We start from the raw sequence: 7,583 nt of genomic DNA, 5'->3' as shown, positions 1-7,583 counted from the left end.
GTTGACACCTCGACTTGAGTGCAGTGAAGTTGATTTTGGATTTGTGACCACCAGAACTGTGAGATAATACATTTTTGTTGTTCTAATCCACCCAGGAGTCTGTTACAGTGCGCTGGGAAACTAAGGTATGGAGCCAGGCCTGGGGTGGCGCAGGTACGTTAACTGCCTCAGCGTACATCTCCAAAAGCATAGTGGCTTCGTAAAACAAACATTCAGCTCTCATCCACGGTACAGAAAGATGCAGGCAGACCAGGCGCTCTTCTGCTCCATGGACACAATGGGGATCTGGTGCCCTGGGCCCAATCAGGGGCTCCACTAGCCCCTAGGCTTCACAGTCCCCCACTGGATACTTTGCATCTGACTCGATGATAAAGGGAGAACAAGCATGGACAATTGCAAGGGAGAACTAGAGTGGGAGGGCCTGGAAGAGGCAAATGGCACTCCCACCTGTGTTCCACTGCCTAGGACTTCCATAACGACATGGCCATCTCTAGTGTTGCAAGGGAGACTGGGAACTGTACCTTATTTGTGTGCTCAACAAAAGAAATGTGGCTTGGCAAAATAACAACTCTGCTACAGTCCATCCACCTTTCTGGCCACCAAATGTCTGTGCACACCTATGCCCTCCCCACAGAACACAGTGACTCTTCGTGTAAGGGATACAACCCCAAGTCCCATTCAGTCAACACCCTACCCAAAGTCCAGATGTCCAGTGATGTAAAGTTCTGTCCATCAGGTCTGAATGTTAAAGGAAACCAAATACGTCACCCCCAAAAAAGAGAATGCCAAGACTCCCTGAGAGTTTTGAAAGGGCCAAGCCTAAAAGTAACTTATGTGAAGGGAAATTAGGTATAGATTATATGGGAACTCTCTGTACTCTCTTCAATTTATCTGTAAATAAACTCTAAAAAATGACATTAGAATCATGATGGATTGTTTCTGTCCTCTTAGAATACGTTGTGAATGGGGCGCCTGAGTGGCTCAGTCGGTTAAGCATCCGATTCTTGATTCCAGCTCAGGTCATGATCTCAGGGTCGTGCATGGAGCCCTGCGTTGGGCTCCATGCTCAGTGGGGAGTCTGCTTGTTCTTTTCCCTCTGTCTCTCCCCCTGAGCACTTGCTCTCTCTCTCTCAAACAAATAAATACAATCTTAAAAAAAGAATACACTGTGAAGAATTTAGGCATGAGTTATCATGAAAGCTGCAACTTAATCACATGGTTAAACGAATAAGTAGACAAATGAACAGAAGTAGAGAAATTAACAATAGTGAAATATAATATGTGACTAAAGAATATATAGCTGATTGTTTTTCTGTTCTTTTAGCTTTAAAAAAATTTTAAATACATAGTTGGAGGAAAAAAATAAGAAAGATCATTAAGTTTTTTGGAGAAGCATAATTTTATATTAAATGTGCCTACGAGAAAAAAAATTACCTGTTCTGTTTTCCTCAAGATGAAGGGCACTTGGAAGCATATTTGGATTGTCCGGTCTATAGTTCTCCAGGGTCAAACTTGGCTCAGTCTTTGCTGAGTAAAAAAATCTAAGAAATTCCCAAGTGGCTCAGGGTATTGGTAAAATGACTATAAACTAGAGACTGTCCACATTTGCATATAGTCAAGTAACATTTCACCCCTTGTTGGATTTTATGACGTGGTCAAAAATACCGTGAATGGTGACAGCAAGGGCACTGACAAATGAGATGTCTGTCCTTGAGTTGCCTGCTTATCCAATACTTAGTAGTCAACTCATTCTTGTTGGTGAGATGGGTCAGAGGTTACACACAAGAGCAAACACTTACATGAACCAGGCCGAGTTCTAAGCTCAACAATGTGTTAACTTATTTAATCCTCACAACTCCATGAGGGAGATACACTATTATCTCCATTTTATAGATGGAGAAACTGAGGTAATGTCCTAGATCACACACTCATAGTTGGCAGAGTTTGAATTTGAATCCAGGCAATCTAGCTACAGAGTCTAACTACTACGTTATATTCAAAGGAGCACTTGGCCCATCTTTGTGGTCATGTGGTCTATATGATGTTCACATTATTTTTGACACCATTCCAGTTCTCAAAATCCAATTGCAGGGCATTCTCTCCATGCAAACAGAACCAGGAAGGTAACATTCTCATTTTAAAAGCAAAGAGACTTTTTATCAAATCCCACCCAATGGCATTGTTATCCACCAATCTAAGAATGAGCATATTTGTTAACTGTTCCAGGAACAAATTTTGCTAGTTTTAAATCCAGTTGACTTGAAGCTTTTCAAACATCTTGCTACCTACCTGACTGTGGGTGTTGTTCACAAGAATGACCACAATTTTCCAGTCCCTCTCCCATTTCTCTCAAAGAGAGAATCTGAAAAATGTGTTTTATAATGGTGAAGCATTTTAAGAACCACCAGACAAAAAGCATCTTTGCTCCTTGTCAGCATTTATGCCAAATAATTTTTGTGATTTTGCATCTGCTTTCACCAAGAGGTGGAATCTATTTCCTCATCCCTTCGATCTGGGCTGGTCTTAATGACTTGCTTTGGTTAAGAGATTTCAGCAGAAGTGATGGCGTTCTAGTGCTGGGCTGGGGTCTTACACTGGCCTGTTGTCTCTCAGAACCCATCCCACCACCATGAGAACAAGGCAGACATGGTCTGCTGGAGAGTGGAGACCATGTAGTGTGACTCAAGTCAGCCCAGATGTCCCAGCCAAACCCCAGACATGCAAGGAAGCCAGCCAAGATCAGCAGAGCCATTGCTGGCTACAGATGCATGAGGAAGCCTCACTGGGCTCAGAAGAACTGCACAATTGAGCCCAGCAAAAGTTCTGACACACAGAACTGAGTAAATGGCCGTTGTTTTAAATCCCTACATTTTGAGGTGGTTGGTTACCCAGCAAAAGTTAACTGACACTCTGGCTCACTGGATACTCAGCACTGCTTTTCCAAAACCTCAGCATGTCTCAGAGGTATCCCCAGTACCCCACTGCTTTAGTCTCTTCAGGCTGCTGTAACAAAATACAGCCAACTGGGGGGCTTACAGGCAACAGCAACTTACTTCTCACAGTTCTGGAGGCTGGAAGTCTGAGATCAGGGTGCCAGCGTAGTCAGGTAGGGGCATCTTCTGGGGTGCAGACTTTTTACTGTATCCTCACATGGCAGAAGGGGAGGGGGAGAGCTCTGTGGGTCTCTCTTTATAAGAGCACTAGTCCCATTCTTGAGGGCATAGCCCCTCCCAAAGGCCTCACTTAATACTATCACCTTGGTGAGGGGTAGATTTCAACATCTGAATTTTGAAGAGATGCAAGCATTCAGATGCTAGCACCCATGAACATCTTAACAAAGACCGAATCTGAAAGGATACACCTTTTGCAATGGTTAAGCAGCCCAAGAGCCATCCCACAGAAAGGGTGTTTGCTACTTGTTAGCATTTGAAAATTATATCATCTATCACTAATTTTTCCTGGGGAAGAATTAATTGCTGTGCAGAAGTCCAAGCAGGTAGGTCTTTTTAATCCCAGCAGTCAAATGTGAACATTTCTAAGACCCGATTTTCTCCATCAAGAGCTTGTTCTTCCTGTTTACCAGCTGTATCTTCCTGTTCAGTAGCTGTTACTAAGTACTGACTGGATAAAGATTGTATAAGGAGAGCAGTTGTTCCTTTAGCTGATCCCCAGGGTCACATTTAATTGGGAGAAAATGGTAGGTATGGGATCATTGACCATGGCTATAGCAGCCTTTCTGTTGAGAGCTGTATCAGCTGCTTTCACAATTTTGCAAAACAGCAAGACCAGAGTGTTCTTCAGATGCTGCTCATCTTCACCCATTACTGGCAATATAAAACTCTAGTGACCAGGTTTTAGATTATGTTGCAGGAAGCAGCCCTTCAACTTAGTTGCTCTCTTCAATGAAAATTTCTATGTGCATGTATCTCAAATGGATGTACTCCAACTTGCGTATTCTTTGGAATACAAATGCCATTTTCACCATACTTTGCTTAATCTATTTGTGGGATCTTTTTTTTTTTTTAAAGATTTTATTTATCTGACAGAGAGAGACATAGCAAGAGAGGGAACACAAGCAAGGGGAGTGGGAGAGGGAGAAGCAGGCTTCCCGCGGAGCAGGGAGCTTGATGCGGGCCTCGATCCTAGGACCCTGGGATCATGACCTGAGCCAAAGGCAGACACTTAACGACTGAGCCACCCAGGCACCCCTATTTGTGGGATCTCTTAATATGTTAGGGAAACACAACTTTTATTCATGATCTAAGTTCTAAATAGTTGTTTTTTTTTTTAATTTTACTTATGGTGGTGTTTACTATAAAAAAGTAATAGTTTTATGTTGTCAGGTGCATCAATCCTTTAAGATTGCTAGATTTTGTGTCATAGTTACAAAAGCCTTTTCCCAAGTTTCTAAAATTGTTCTCCCACGTTTTCTTCTAGTGCTTTATAATTTTGCTTTTTATCCTTTTAAGCCTTTTTAAAGAAAAAGAAATTTGAGCCATTTGGAATGTATTCTGGTATAAGCTTTTTCAGGTGCTTAAAGTTGATCCCCAAACCAGCTATTGAATAGTCCATTTTCTTTCACTGATTTGAGATGCCGGCTTTATTGCATAATAAATTTCCGTATGCATATTGATCTGTTCCTGGATTTTTTCATTCTCTTCCTTTGCTCATCCATTCATCAATGAATACTGTTTTAAAATATTTAGGTTTTATAATGTTTTAATATCTAAACTTAAAATTTTTTTGAATATTTCTGCTCATTTACTTTTCCATTTTGATCTTAGAATCATTTTGTCCAATTAAAAAATTCTGTCAGTGTTTTTATTGGAAGCACATTAAATTTACTGGTTAGCTTAAGCAGAACTACCATTATAATACTGGATGTAGTATTTTATGTTCAGTGTACTTTTGTGTTTATTTTGAGAATTTAAAAATTTTGCTCACATAGTTCTTTACACTTCCTGTTAGGTTAGTTCCAAGATATTTTATCTTTTTTTTTTTTTAAGATTTTATTTATTTGACAGAGAGAGAGATAGCGAGAGCAGGAACACAAGCAGGGGAGTAGGAGAGGGAGAAGCAGGCTTCCCGCTGAGCAGGGAGCCCGATGCGGGGCTCAAGCCCAGGCTCCGTCCCAGGACCCTGGGATCATGACCCGAGCCGAAGGCAGACGCTTAACGACTGAGCCACCCAGGCACCCCAGGATATTTTATCTTTTTAAATCCTGTTATAAATTGATCCTTTTCTTTCATTATGGTGTCAATGCTCTTTGTATGAAACTATTGATTTATGAATATTCATGTTGTATGCCACTATGTTATTAAATTTTTACTTGTTTCCCCATGAGATTTTCAGATATATGAACATATAATCTATAAATAGTGATAACTTTAACCTCCTTTTTCTACTTTTATATCTCTAGTTTCTTTTTCTGATTTAATTGTGTTTTTTAGTGCTTTCAAAAACCTATTAAGTAATAATAATGAACATTGCTGTTCTGGTTAAAAATATGTCAAGTTCTTTGACATTTATCCTTCAAAAGATGGAGACAAATCCTCTCTCTCTCTTTGTTTTAAAGATTTTATTTAGTTATTTGACAGAGAGCGAGAGAGAGCACAAGCAGGGGGAGCTGCTGAGGGAGAGGGAGAAGCAGGCTCCCCACTGAGTAGGGAGCCCAATGTGGGGCTCTATCCCAGAGCGTGGGATCATGACCCGCGAGCTGAAGGCAGATGCTTAACCGACTGAGCCACCCAGGCGCCCCAACAAATTCTCTTCTTGAGTGGAGGCTAGATGGAGTGACTTGCTTGTATGGAGCAGCAATAAAGTAGAAGGGATAATGTGTGACTTTGGAGACCAGGTCATAAAAGGCAGTGCAGCCTCCTTTCTCTGTCTTGGTTTACTTACTCTGGGGAGAGGGGCGCGGTGCGGTGCCAGATGCCATGTTTTGAAGACACTCAGGCAGCCCTGTGGTCCCAAATGAGGCACTGAGGTTTCTGGCCAACAGTCATGCAAGTAAGCTTGAAAATGGATCCTCCTGCCCCAGGTAAGCGCTCAGATAACTGTAGCTCCAGCTGATATCCTGACTGTAACCTTAAGAGAAACCTGAGCCAGAACAATGCCGCAAAGCTTGCCCCTCAGATACGTGTTGGTAAAGATTTTATTTATTGGAGTAGATTATAAATTGATTCCCAAAAACCCACAAAGCTTAAAAATGAATTGTATCAGTTTGGCCTAAAAAGGACAACGAGAGTACCACGTGAAAAGAGTACTTCAGACTCCTGCACAACTACGGATGGAAAACAGCTGAGAAAACTACTTGTTGTAAACATGGGCTACTTTTTAAGGAACTGGAAGGATAAGTCAGAGGGCGGAATCAAGAGTCCAGCGGATGGAGATAAGAGCCACTGAGTATTCCCAGGAAGTATGATGAAGTCCTAAGCAAGGAACTGGCAACATTTACCCAACTGGATTTTAGAATGTCTATGATCTAGTGTGCCTTCTATTCCCCTCTTTGAAGAAAAATGTCAATAGAGGTAAGTTTCCTGTGCCTCTCACATTACTGCCTGTGAGGCGTGTGGTAGTGGCTGGGGCAGATCATTTGTCTTTTTAACTCACAGATCTTCATCCAGAGGAGCCACTTGAAAGACCCACTTAATGCACACCTGAGGAACTGCAGCCAAAGAGCCTCATCTGTTCCAGGACCTCACAAAATCTCGAACCTTAATGTTGTAATGGGATGAGAACTTTGCAGGGGTCTGGGCAGGAGGTGAGTGTTTACTGCATGTGGAAAGAGTATACAACATTTGTGGCCAGATGGTGGATTTTGGAAGTTTTAAAACACGGCCCCCCCAAACTATTTAACTTTCCTCCCATCAATCTTATTCTATGGCTGCTTCACAAATACAGTACAGAATAAAGAGTCTGTGTCAGTTTCTGGTTCCAGGCCTTCAGTGTTAAAGAAAAAAATATTCAGTGTCACTTGTTAAAAATGGCAAGACAGACTTTACACAGGACCATTACAATAGGTATTAACGACCACACCAACACAATTTTGCAGTGGAGATTAGGCTCAACTCCAAATACAGCATGGCTAAGTGGGAATCTGGAGCCAAGGAGCAAGTTGGGGGTGAGTGAATGTAAAGTTACTATGAAGAAATTACTAGGAGGTAAGGCGGGGTTGTTGTGGCCGGTACCTAACAGGATTCTTTTGAAGGCCCGCCAGGGTGATCAGACATCACCTGGGGGATGGCTGAGGCTAAGGGACCTGAGCAGATAAGGAGGTAGAGGGTTCTTGCTAAAACTGAATTTTACAAGAAAGTGCACAGATGGGTCTAGGAGAAGATTTGGAGTCTGACTTAAGTTTGGTCAAACAAAGAATCTTTGTCATTAAGAAACCAGCAATTTCCACTTCCTGTTGTTTGAGACACTTGCTTTAGGAACCCAGCTGCCCCGCTGAGAGGAAGTCAAGACGACACGGAGAGGCCACTGTGTAGGCATTCCAGCAACCCCAATTGAGGTTCCAGTGGATAGCCAACATGAAGCAATAAAACACGTTGAGTGGGGAAGCCCTTGAGATGACTTTAGCC

The sequence above is a fragment of the Mirounga angustirostris genome, unplaced genomic scaffold (assembly GCF_029215605.1).
Source record: "Mirounga angustirostris isolate CCGP_5_RB_7025 unplaced genomic scaffold, mMirAng1.0.hap1 SCAF_1, whole genome shotgun sequence".
NCBI lineage: Eukaryota > Metazoa > Chordata > Mammalia > Carnivora > Phocidae > Mirounga > Mirounga angustirostris.
This window is presented reverse-complemented; position numbering follows the sequence as displayed.